The sequence below is a fragment of the Salvelinus alpinus genome, chromosome 8 (assembly GCF_045679555.1).
Source record: "Salvelinus alpinus chromosome 8, SLU_Salpinus.1, whole genome shotgun sequence".
Lineage (NCBI taxonomy): Eukaryota > Metazoa > Chordata > Actinopteri > Salmoniformes > Salmonidae > Salvelinus > Salvelinus alpinus.
In genome coordinates this window covers 85,713,980-85,726,292 of record NC_092093.1, presented here as the reverse complement: position 1 = coordinate 85,726,292, position 12,313 = coordinate 85,713,980, and the positions used below count along the sequence as shown (strand labels likewise).

Genomic DNA, 12,313 nt, shown 5'->3' with positions numbered 1-12,313 from the left:
TTGAGCAAGCAAACACTGAGTCGAGAGCGCAGAGGATGGTTACTGCAAGCAGAGGATGACTGCAACGAGCGCACAGACAAGTCGAGAGCACAGAATGTGGTCAAGCGAGCAAAAGGACGGGTTCTGAGAGCGCACAGGCAGCGGGGACGCGCAAAAAAAAGAAGAAAATTGTCAAATGCGCTTTCACAAATACACTGCTTCCCCACATGGATTTTTTTCTCTCACAACAAGAAATCTTGCTCTCGCAACTGCAATCTTTTACTATAATTTTTATTACAGGTTAAAAATCTAGCCAACATTGGTTAACATTGGTTTAACACAGCGTAAAAGTAATCATTATTATGGAGCCCCAAATCCCACCAATTTCTACAATTTCACTTCTTCTTAAAATCAGATTTTAACATTAACCACATATTTTACCTTATGCCTAACCTTAAGTTAAGACCAACAAGCAAATGTTTGTTTTCTTACATTTTTTACGATACAGCCAATGTTGACTTTGTGGCTGTGTTATCTTGTGGAAACTGGATTTGGGCAGTGAAAGGCAAGGTGATGGGTTTGTTATAAAAATCTTTGGTGATGGTGGTGGTGAAGTAGTGACGATGGCCGACGATAAAAAGGTACGCTCTATAGTTTTTCAGTAGAGAACCTAACCAACCGACTAATCACCTGTGATTTCAAAATTGAAATTGAAGTAGCTAGCTAGCTAGTTACTTGTTCTTCTGTTATTAAAGCAGGATATCTACAGTGGTGGAAGAAGTACCCAATTGTCATGGTCCCGTGTGGCTCAGTTGGTAGAGCATGGCGCTTGCAACGCCAGGGTTGTGGGTTCATTCCCCACGGGGGGACCAGGATGAATATGTATGAACTTTCCAATTTGTAAGTCGCTCTGGATAAGAGCGTCTGCTAAATGACTTAAATGTAATGTAAATGTCATACTTGAGTAAAAGTAAAGATACCTTAGTAGAAAATGACTCAAGGAAAAGTGGAAGTCACCCAGTAAAATACACCTTGTCTAAAAGTTGTTGGTTTTAAACATACTTAAGTATCAAAGTAAATGTAATTGCTCAAATATACTTATGTATTAAAAGTACAAGTCTAAATAATTACAAATTCCTTATATTAAGCAAACCAGATGGCACCATTTTCTTGTTTTATTAATTTACGGATAGCCAGGGGCACGCTCCAACACTCAGACATAATTTATTAATGAAGCTTGTGTTTAGTGAGACCGCCAGATCAGAGGCAGTAGTGATGACCAGGGATATTCTCTTGATAAGTGTGTGAATTAGACCATTTTCCTATCCAGCTAAACATTCAAAATGTAACCAGTACTTTTGGGTATCAGGGAAAATGTATGGAGTAAAAAGTACATTTTCTTTAGGAATGTAGTGAAGTAAAAGTTGTCAAAAATATAAATAGTAAAGTAAAGTACAGATACCTACAAAAACGACTTAAGTACTTTACACCACTGGATATTTAAGAAAGCTAACTATCTAGCTAACGTTTAACCACATACAGTGGGGAGAACAAGTATTTGATACACTGCCGATTTTGCAGGTTTTCCTACTTACAAAGCATGTAGAGGTCTGTAATTTTTATCATAGGTACACTTCAACTGTGAGAGACGGAATCTAAAACAAAAATCCCGAAAATCACATTGTATGATTTTTAAGTAATTAATTAGCATTTTATTGCATGACATAAGTATTTGATCACCTACCAACCAGTAAGAATTCCGGCTCTCACAGACCTGTTAGTTTTTCTTTAAGAAGCCCTCCTGTTCTCCACTCATTACCTGTATTAACTGCACCTGTTTGAACTCGTTACCTGTATAAAAGACACCTGTCCACACACTCAATCAAACAGACTCCAACCTCTCCACAATGGCCAAGACCAGAGAGCTGTGTAAGGACATCAAGGATAAAATTGTAGACCTGCACAAGGCTGGGATGGGCTACAGGACAATAGGCAAGCAGCTTGGTGAGAAGGCAACAACTGTTGGCGCAATTATTAGAAAATAGAAGAAAATAGAAGAAGTTCAAGATGATGGTCAATCACCCTCGGTCTGGGGCTCCATGCAAGATCTCACCTCGTGGGGCATCAATGATCATGAGGAAGGTGAGGGATCAGCCCAGAACTACACGGCAGGACCTGGTCAATGACCTGAAGAGAGCTGGGACCACAGTCTCAAAGAAAACCATTAGTAACACACTACGCCGTCATGGATTAAAATCCTGCAGCGCACACAAGGTCCCCCTGCTCAAGCAGGCGCATGTCCAGGCCCGTCTGAAGTTTGCCAATGACCATCTGGATGATCCAGAGGAGGAATGGGAGAAGGTCATGTGGTCTGATGATTCAAAAATAGAGCTTTTTGGTCTAAACTCCACTCGCCGTGTTTGGAGGAAGAAGAAGGATGAGTACAACCCCAAGAACACCATCCCAACCGTGAAGCATGGAGGTGGAAACATCATTCTTTGGGGATGCTTTTCTGCAAAGGGGACAGGACGACTGCACCGTATTGAGGGGAGGATGGATGGGGCCATGTATTGCGAGATCTTAGCCAACAACCTCCTTCCCTCAGTAAGAGCATTGATGATGGGTCGTGGCTGGGTCTTCCAGCATGACAACGACCCGAAACACACAGCCAGGGCAACTAAGGAGTGGCTCCGTAAGAAGTATCTCAAGGTCCTGGAGTGGCCTAGCCAGTCTCCAGACCTGAACCCAATAGAAAATCTTTGGAGGGAGCTGAAAGTCCGTATTGCCCAGCGACAGCCCCGAAACCTGAAGGATCTGGAGAAGGTCTGTATGGAGGAGTGGGCCAAAATCCCTGCTGCAGTGTGTGCAAACCTGGTCAAGAACTACAGGAAACGTATGATCTCTGTAATTGCAAACAAAGGATTCAGTACCAAATATTAAGTTCTGCTTTTCTGATGTATCAAATACTTATGTCTTGCAATAAAATGCTAATTAATTACTTAAAAATCATACAATGTGATTTTCTGGATTTTTGTTTTAGATTCCGTCTCTCACAGTTGAAGTGTACCTATGATAAAAATTACAGACCTCTACATGCTTTGTAAGTAGGAAAACCTGCAAAATCGGCAGTGTATCAAATACTTGTTCTCCCCACTGTATAAAAGTTAGCAGTATCTTTTGATTTAACCAAGAGCATTGTAGCTAAGTTAACTAGGGGATAGTGTGGAAGGAGGACTTGGAAGACCAGCATGACTGGGAGGGAGTGGCAGAGGAGGGGGAGCCAAGAGAGATCAAACTCTGAAGTAAATAGCCAATATTATAAACCGCTAACTGCGTACTTTGAGTTCTAGACTATTTGAAACACAGATTTGATTTACTTTTACTCTGGCAGTTTTTGTGCAGTTACAACAGAAGAGAATGATTCTAACCATCTATCTCTCCATGCAGGCCCACTTTAACTATGTGGTGGGGAAGTTATTCTCTGCTTAGCTGACAGAGATAGGAGATACAGGAGTCCACTGTTTAAAGTCCCTTGGGTCCCTTCTATGCACAGCACTCTGGGGACTTGCTGCAGGTATTCATGACTTCTATCAATCACCCCCGTAACTTAATCGTTGGTGGTACTGAGTACCTCTAATTGCTTTGATGCTGTATGGAGGCATTGTTATGAGGACATTTGTCACGCAGAGAGGATGACATGTTATTGACTTTGATCACCTGCTGTCTTTTTGGTTAGAAATATGGTTCTATACAGAGGATGGTTCTATACTGAATGTGTACAAGTAGGTTAGGTAAGGGATGAAGTGAAAACTAATAGGAGGATAGCTCCCCACGATGAGGGTCGGGCATGAAATGACAGCAGGCTGTTCGATACTGAGCCATACTGATTGACGAGTGGCGTGGATTAGTACAGCTTGGCTCAGTCCCACATTGTATACAGTATTATCACTTATTTGGCTAAATAATTATCCATAGTTGCCTCTTTTTTTTCTTTTTTTTTGCCTTGAATGCAAAACTTTTCAACTCCAATTGAACTCTGACATTTCCTGACATATTTTGACTGTGTGTAGAGAACATACAGTAGCAGTCAAAAGTTTGGACACACTTACTCATTCCAGGGGTTTTCTTTATTTTTACTATTTCTGTGTTGTAGAATACTAGTGAAGACACCAAAAATATGAAATAACACATGGAATCATGTAGTAACCAAAAAAGTGTTGGGAAAAAATATTTGAGATTCTTCAAAGTAGCCACCCTTTGCCTTGATGACAGCTTTGCACACTCTTGGCATTCTCTCAACCAGCTTCATGAGGTAGTCACCTGGAATGCATTTCAATTAACACGTGTGCCTTGTTAAGTGAATTTGTGTTATTTCTTTCCTTCTTAATTTATTTTTATTTATTTTATTTAACCTTTATTTAACCAGGTAGGCAAATTGAGAACACGTTCTCATTTACAATTGCGACCTGGCCAAGATAAAGCAAAGCAGTTCGACACATACAACAACACATAGTTACACATGGAGTAAAACAAACATATAGTCAATGATACAGTGAAAAAAAACAAGTCTATATACAATGTGAGCAAGTGAGGTGAGATAAGGGAGGTGAAGGCAAACAAATATATGTATAAATAAATAAAAATATAAAAAGGCCATGGTGGCAAAGTAAATACAACACAGCAAGTAAAATAAAAACTAAAAAACACTGGAATGGTTGGTTTGCAGTGGAAGAAAGCGCAAAGTAGAGACAGAAATAATGGGGTGCAAAGGAGCAAAATAAATAAATAAATACAGTAGGTAAAGAGGTAGTTGTTTGGGCTAAATTATAGATGGGCTATGTACAGGTGCAGTAATCTATGAGCTGCTCTGACAGCTGGTGCTTAAAGCTAGTGAGGGAGATAAGTGTTTCCAGTTTCAGAGATTTTTGTAGTTCGTTCCAGTCATTGGCAGCAGAGAACTGGAAGGAGAGGCGGCCAAAGGAAGAATTGGTTTTGGGGGTAACTAGTGAGATATACTTGCTGGAGCGCGTGCTACAGGTAGGTGTTGCTATGGTGACCAGCGAGCTGAGATAAGGGGGGACTTTACCTAGCAGGGTCTTGTAGATGACCTGGAACCAGTGGGTTTGGCGACGAGTATGAAGCGAGGGCCAGCCAACGAGAGTGTACAGGTCGCAGTGGTGGGTAGTATATGGGGCTTTGGTGACAAAACGGATGGCACTGTGATAGACTGCATCCAATTTATTGAGTAGGGTTTTGGAGGCTATTTTGTAAATGACATCACCGAAGTCGAGGATTGGTAGGATGGTCAGTTTTACAAGGGTATGTTTGGCAGCATGAGTGAAGGATGCTTTGTTGCGGAATAGGAAGCCAATTCTAGATTTAACTTTGGATTGGAGATGTTTGATGTGAGTCTGGAAGGAGAGTTTACAGTCTAACCAGACACCTAGGTATTTGTAGTTGTCCACATATTCTAAGTCAGAGCCGTCCAGAGTAGTGATGTTGGACAGGCGGGCAGGTGCAGGCAGCGATCGGTTGAAGAGCATGCATTTAGTTTTACTTGTATTTAAGAGCAATTGGAGGCCACGGAAAGAGAGTTGTATGGAATTGAAGCTCGCCTGGAGGGTTGTTAACACAGTGTCAAAAGAAGGGCCAGAAGTATACAGAATAGTGTCGTCTGCGTAGAGGTGGATCAGAGAATCACCAGCAGCAAGAGCGACATCATTGATGTATACAGAGAAGAGAGTCGGTCCAAGAATTGAACCCTGTGGCACCCCCATGGAGACTGCCAGAGGCCCGGACAACAGACCCTCCGATTTGACACACTGAACTCGATCAGAGAAGTAGTTGGTGAACCAGGCGAGGCAATCATTAGAGAAACCAAGGCTGTCGAGTCTGCCGATGAGGATGTGGTGATTGACAGAGTCAAAAGCCTTGGCCAGGTCAATGAATACGGCTGCACAGTATTGTTTCCTATCGATGGCGGTTAAGATATCGTTTATGACCTTGAGCGTGGCTGAGGTGCACCCATGACCAGCTCTGAAACCAGATTGCATAGCGGAGAAGGTATGGTGGGATTCGAAATGGTCGGTAATCTGTTTGTTGACTTGGCTTTCGAAGACCTTAGAAAGGCAGGGTAGGATAGATATAGGTCTGTAGCTGTTAGGGTCAAGAGTGTCCCCCCCTTTGAAGAGGGGGATAACCGCAGCTGCTTTCCAATCTTTGGGAATCTCAGACGACACGAAAGAGAGGTTGAAAAGGCTAGTAATAGGGGTGGCAACAATTTCAGCAGATAGTTTTAGAAAGAAAGGGTCCAGATTATCTAGCCCGGCTGATTTGTAAGGGTCCAGATTTTGCAGCTCTTTTAGAACATCAGCTGACTGTATTTGGGAGAAAGAGAAATGGGGAAGGCTTGGGCGAGTAGCAGAGGGGAGGGCAGTGCTGTTGTCCGGGGTAGGGGTAGCCAGGTGGAAAGCATGGCCAGCCGTAGAAAAATGCTTATTGAAATTCTCAATTATAGTGGATTTGTCGGTGGTGACAGTGTTTCCTATCTTCAGAGCAGTTGGAAGCTGGGAGGAGGTGTTCTTATTCTCCATGGACTTTACAGTGTCCCAGAACTTTTTTGAATTTGTGTTGCAGGAAGCAAATTTCTGCTTGAAAAAGCTAGCCTTGGCTTTTCTAACTGCCTGTGTATATTGGTTTCTAGCTTCCCTGAAAAGTTGCATATCACAGGGGCTGTTCGATGCTAATGCAGAACGCCATAGGATGTTTTTCTGTTGGTTAAGGGCAGTCAGGTCAGGAGAGAACCAAGGGCTATATCTGTTCCTGGTTCTAAATTTCTTGAATGGGGCATGCTTATTCAAGATGGTGAGGAAGGCATTTTTAAAAAATGTCCAGGCATCCTCTACTGACGGGATGAGATCAATATCCTTCCAGGATACCTCGGCCAGGTCGATTAGAAAGGCCTGCTCGCTGAAGTGTTTCAGGGAGCGTTTGACAGTGATGAGTGGAGGTCGTTTGACCGCTGACCCATTACGGATGCAGGCAATGAGGCAGTGATCGCTGAGATCTTGGTTGAAAACAGCAGAGGTGTATTTGGAGGGCAAGTTTGTTAGGATGATATCTATGAGGGTACCCGTGTTTACGGAATTGGGGTGGTACCTGGTAGGTTCATTGATAATTTGTGTGAGATTGAGGGCATCAAGCTTAGATTGTAGGGTGGCTGGGGTGTTAAGCATGTTCAAATTTAGGTCGCCAAGCAGCACGAGCTCTGAAGATAGATGGGGGGCAATCAGTTCACATATAGTGTCCAGAGCACAGCTGGGGGCAGAGGGTGGTCTATAGCAGGCGGCAACGGTGAGAGACTTGTTTTTAGAGAGGTGGATTTTTAAAAGTAGAAGTTCAAATTGTTTGGGAACAGACCTGGATAGTAAAACAGAACTCTGCAGGCAATCTTTGCAGTAGATTGCAACACCGCCCGCTTTGGCCGTTCTATCTTGTCTGAAAATCTTGTAGTTGGGGATGAAAATGTCAGAATTTTTGGTGGTCTTTCTAAGCCAGGATTCAGACACGGCTAAAACATCCGGGTTGGCAGAGTGTGCTAAAGCAGTGAACAAAACAAACTTAGGGAGGAGGCTTCTAATGTTAACATGCATGAAGCCAAGGCTATTACGGTTACAGAAGTCATCAAAAGAGAGCGCCTGGGGAATAGGAGTGGAGCTAGGTACTGCAGGGCCTGGATTCACCTCTACATCACCAGAGGAACAGAGGAGGAGTAGGATAAGGGTACGGCTAAAAGCTATGAGAATTGGTCGTCTAGAACTTCTAGAGCAGAGAGTAAAAGGACGTTTCTGGGGGCGATAAAATAGCTTAAAGGAATAATGTACAGACAAAGGTATGGTAGGATGTGAATACAGTGGAGGTAAACCTAGGTATTGAGTGATGATGAGAGAGATATTGTCTCTAGAAACATCATTGAAACCAGGTGATGTCATCGCATATGTGGGTGGTGGAACTGAGAGGTTGGATATGGTATAGTGAGCAGGGCTAGAGGCTCTACAGTGAAATAAGCCAATAAACACTAACCAGAACAGCAATGGACAAGGCATATTTACATTAAGGAGAGGCATGCTTAATCGAGTGATCAATAAGGGTCCAGTGAGTAGAGGTTGGTTGGGGTCACGGCGATCCAGACAGCTGGCCGGGTAGATGGCTATCGGTAGCAAGATAGCATAGGATGGAGGTCTATTTGTAGATACCTTGTGCGTTTCCGTCGGTAGGTTAGTGGGGTTCCGTGTGGTAGAGGGGATCAATCCAAATTGGCAAAATAGATATAGTGACCCAAGAAAAATAAAAAATAAAAATAAATAAATAATAATGATAATTGTCCGATATACTTATTCAGATAGCAGCCGATAAGACAGCTAACGATTAGCGGGCCCCAGATGAGCGTTCAGGTAACGTCGGGACGGAGGTGCCAGTTGGATAACTCCCTCGGGCAGATAACGTCGGCAGTCAGTCGTGAAGGCCCGGTGGGGCTCCGTATCTGCGGCAACAACCAAAACATTAATAAAAATAAAAAAAATAAAAAAAAACGGGTCCGGATAGGTGACTGTAGCCCAGGAATGGCTGATGGAACTCCTCAGCTGGCTAGCTCCGGAATGATTTGAGTTTGCTCCGGGATCGACGTAAGCCAATAGTCACACGGTTTGCAGCTAGCTAGCTGCAAAATCAAGGTGCAAATGTCCAGAGCCTGCGGCTGAAATCCGGGGAAACTGAGAGAAAAAAAGTCCCGGAATGCTCCGGTCCGAGTCGCGTTGCACAAAAGTGCCGGTAGATTATCGAGCTAAAGGAATAGCTGATGACCACAAAACGTGGGCAGCTGAAACACCAACGCTAGCCAGCAAACCGGCTAATTTCTGGGCAGCTACAGATTAGCTTCTGGCTAGCTATCGGATAGCTTCTGGTTAGCTTTCTGGCTAGCTTCTGAATTAGCCCCTGGCTAGCTTCCACGGTGGATTTTCAGATTTGAGGTAAATAATACTTTTTTGTAATTGGTGAAACGGGTTGCAGGAAAGCTTTTGCAGGAAAGCTTTTGTAGTTGAGTTCTTGGATAATAAAATATATGAAAGATATGCGAAGAAAGGTGTAAATATATATATATACAGGACACGACAATACGAAACAGAAATGACGTCTGAACTGCTAAGCCATCTTGGAACAGTGTGTTAATGTGTTTGTTGTGTTGTGTTGTGACAGGGTAGGGGTGGTATACAGAAGATAGCCCTATTTGGTAAAAGACCACGTCCATATTATGGCAAGAACATGTCAAAAAAGCTAAGAGAAACGACAGTCCATCATTACTTTAAGACATGAAGGTCAGTCAATATGGAAAAAAAACATCAAGCGCTATGATGAAACTGGCTCTCATGAGGACCGCCACAGGAAAGGAAGACCCAGAGTTATCTGCTGCAGAGGATAAGTTCATTAGAGTTACCAGCCTCAGAAATTGCAGCCCAAATAAATGCTTCACAGAGTTCAAGTAACAGACACATCTCAACAACTGTTCAGAGAAGACTGTGGGAATCAGGCCTCCATGGTCAAATTGCTACAAAGAAACCACTACTAAAGGACACCAATAAGAAGAAGAGACTTGTTTGGGCCAAGAAACACGAGCAATGGACATTAGACCGGCGGAAATCTGTCGTTTGGTTTGATGAGTCCAAAATGTGAGATTTTTTTGTTCCAACCGCTGTGTCTTTGTGAGACGCAGAGTAGGTGAACAGATGAACTCCGCATGTGTGGTTCCCACCGTGAGCATGGAGGAGGAGGTATGATGGTGTGGGGATGCTTTGCTTGTCAACAGGACAATGACCCAACGCACCTCCAGGCTGTGTAAGGGCTATTTGACCAAGAAGGAGAGTGATGGAGTGCTGTATCGGATGACCTGGCCTCCATAATCACCCAACCTCAACCCAATTGAGATGGTTTGAGATGAGTTGGACCGCAGAGTGAAGGAAAAGCAGCCAACGAGCTCAGCTTTTTTTGTGTGTGTAATTTCATAGTTTTGATGTCTTCACTATTATTCTACAATGTAGAAAATAGTAAAAATAAAGAAAAACCCTTGAATGAGTAGGTGTGTCCAAACTTATGACTGGTACTGTATGTATCCCTCCATTTTCCTCAGTGGAGTCCTATCCAATGTCTATGCACCTGTTGTGTTGGCGTAGTTACCGGACTAGTGGTAGGTGTTGATGACAGTGATACGTCCCAGTGTGATCTCAACAAACAGCCGCTGTGGCAAAACCATGCCTGGTGACGACAACCAGATGATGATATTTCTCCACCCTGGATCACGGTAAACACACACCTAGTCACTCTCTCTGTGTATGTTTGTTGCACGTGAGAGAGTGAGTAATGGGTCTGTATATGCAAGTGTGTAGAGTAGGATATACGTTTTGTGTATATGAGTCTACTCTGAGTCTGTATACACCCTGTATTACGTGCCTGTGTTTTGTTTGCACGCACGTTTCTTGTACGTGAATTAGTACAGTGTTTTGTGACATTCATCTCTCTCTCGTCTCCTCAGATATTTGGTGCTCCCCAGACCAATGTTTCGAGGCAGGGATGAACTACGCTGTTCATCTGAGCTTGCCCCTCTACTCTGCACTCAGCGATGTCCAGTACCCATACACACTCATCGACTCTGTTAGTTCCACCATTACCGCTGTCTTGAGAACAACCAGTGTGGTCAAGACCCCCCTCCACAGACATCTGCTGCATCTTCATCTTAAGCGTGTCAGCTCTGCAGCACCAGGGAGCTAAAGGTATGGCACCGCACTCCCAACAGTCATGTATGACTGCTTAAACATACTTCAACATACTTGTATACTCATTTATGTGTTTCTTAACTAAACATCTAAGGAAGGTTTCTTATGGCTCAATAATACTGACATGGATTGTACACCTTTGCTTAGTCCCACATAGTGAGGTTTCCCATTCCGTATTTAGGCAAACATACAACAGCTCCATGCCGTTTTTTATTTTGATTCCTTTTTCCGTGCCTCCTTATAAAACCCCATCGGCTCAGACCTCCAATGGGTTTCGAGAAGGATGCGGGTAGAGGAAGTGAAGAGTTGAGCTGAGATTAATTGGGACAGAGCTCATGTCATTGTTTCAGGTGGAATCTTATATTGAAATATTCCATCAAAAAGTATTCACACCCCTTGACTTTTTCCACATTTGTTGTGTTACAGCCTGAATTTAAAATGAATGAAATGTAGATTTTGTGTCACTGGCCTACACACAATACCCCATAACCCTTATGGAAGAACCACATGATTTTACATGTGGAAAATCACATGATTTCACATGTGAAATGATCAAGTTTTCCACGTGTAAAATGTTATCATGTGAAACCATGTGGTTTTGGAACAGTTCACATGTGATGATATTTCACAATAAGCTTCACATGGATTTTCACATGTACATAACCTTTCACATGTGAAACCATGTTGTTTTGGAACACTCCGCGTGATGATATTTCACATGTGGATTATTTGGCGATGCCCTGCAAACAAAAATGAGTCATTAGGATGTACCCGGAACATCACGCAGTCGCAATGTTTTCAACTTCCATATTGGAAACACTTAGACATACATGATTACATTGTGCATGTTCATTTATACAGTAATTATTATTCAACCCACCTGGGATTTGAAATCACAACCTCTTGGTTCACGGCATTCTGATCTTCCTGCTATGCACCCATGTCTGTGTCAATAACTGATTTCACCTGTATTCCTACACTTTGGACTTCAAAGTAAATCCCAGCTTTGTTGAAAATACACTCAAGAAAAACTATATATTTATCAAAGTGATTTAGGAGTGACATTAAAACAGAAAAATATGGCCCACCAACATTAGACAACGGTATAGAAAACCCCTCAAATTGCTGCAATAAGTCAATTGAATCATGAGATGATAACGAAGATAGCAGTGCAGATGTCGCTATTTTGCTAAATCCAGAGGTTGTGAGTTCAAATCCCAGGTGAGGTCATATTTAAAAGTCAGCACTAAGTGTTTAATCATATTGATTAAAGACGTTTACATTATTTTAGCTGAACGGTGTATCTCTAATTACTTCCCTTACAAAAAATACAATTGTGAAATGTGAAGATTCACACAGGGGTGTGAATACTTATGTAAATGAGGTATTTAATTTTCACAGTTAAATCTTTTACGCTTAGCATGAATAAACACAAGTCAGTTTTCAGTGGAACGGAACACTGGAATATAAAAGAGCATATGATGTGTTGTGCAATGTAAAGTTTTATG

At 42.6% G+C, this 12,313-nt stretch overlaps 1 long non-coding RNA gene across 2 annotated transcripts in view; it reads left to right on the top strand.

The window, feature by feature from the left end:
* LOC139583831 (uncharacterized) overlaps nucleotides 1–12,313 on the top strand; it is a 121,364-nt gene that overhangs the window by 48,949 nt on the left and 60,102 nt on the right. For both annotated transcript variants that reach the window (XR_011676625.1, XR_011676626.1), the window contains exon 3: nucleotides 10,565–10,802. This is a non-coding gene — a long non-coding RNA (uncharacterized lncRNA). The remainder of the gene's footprint in view (nucleotides 1–10,564; nucleotides 10,803–12,313) is intronic.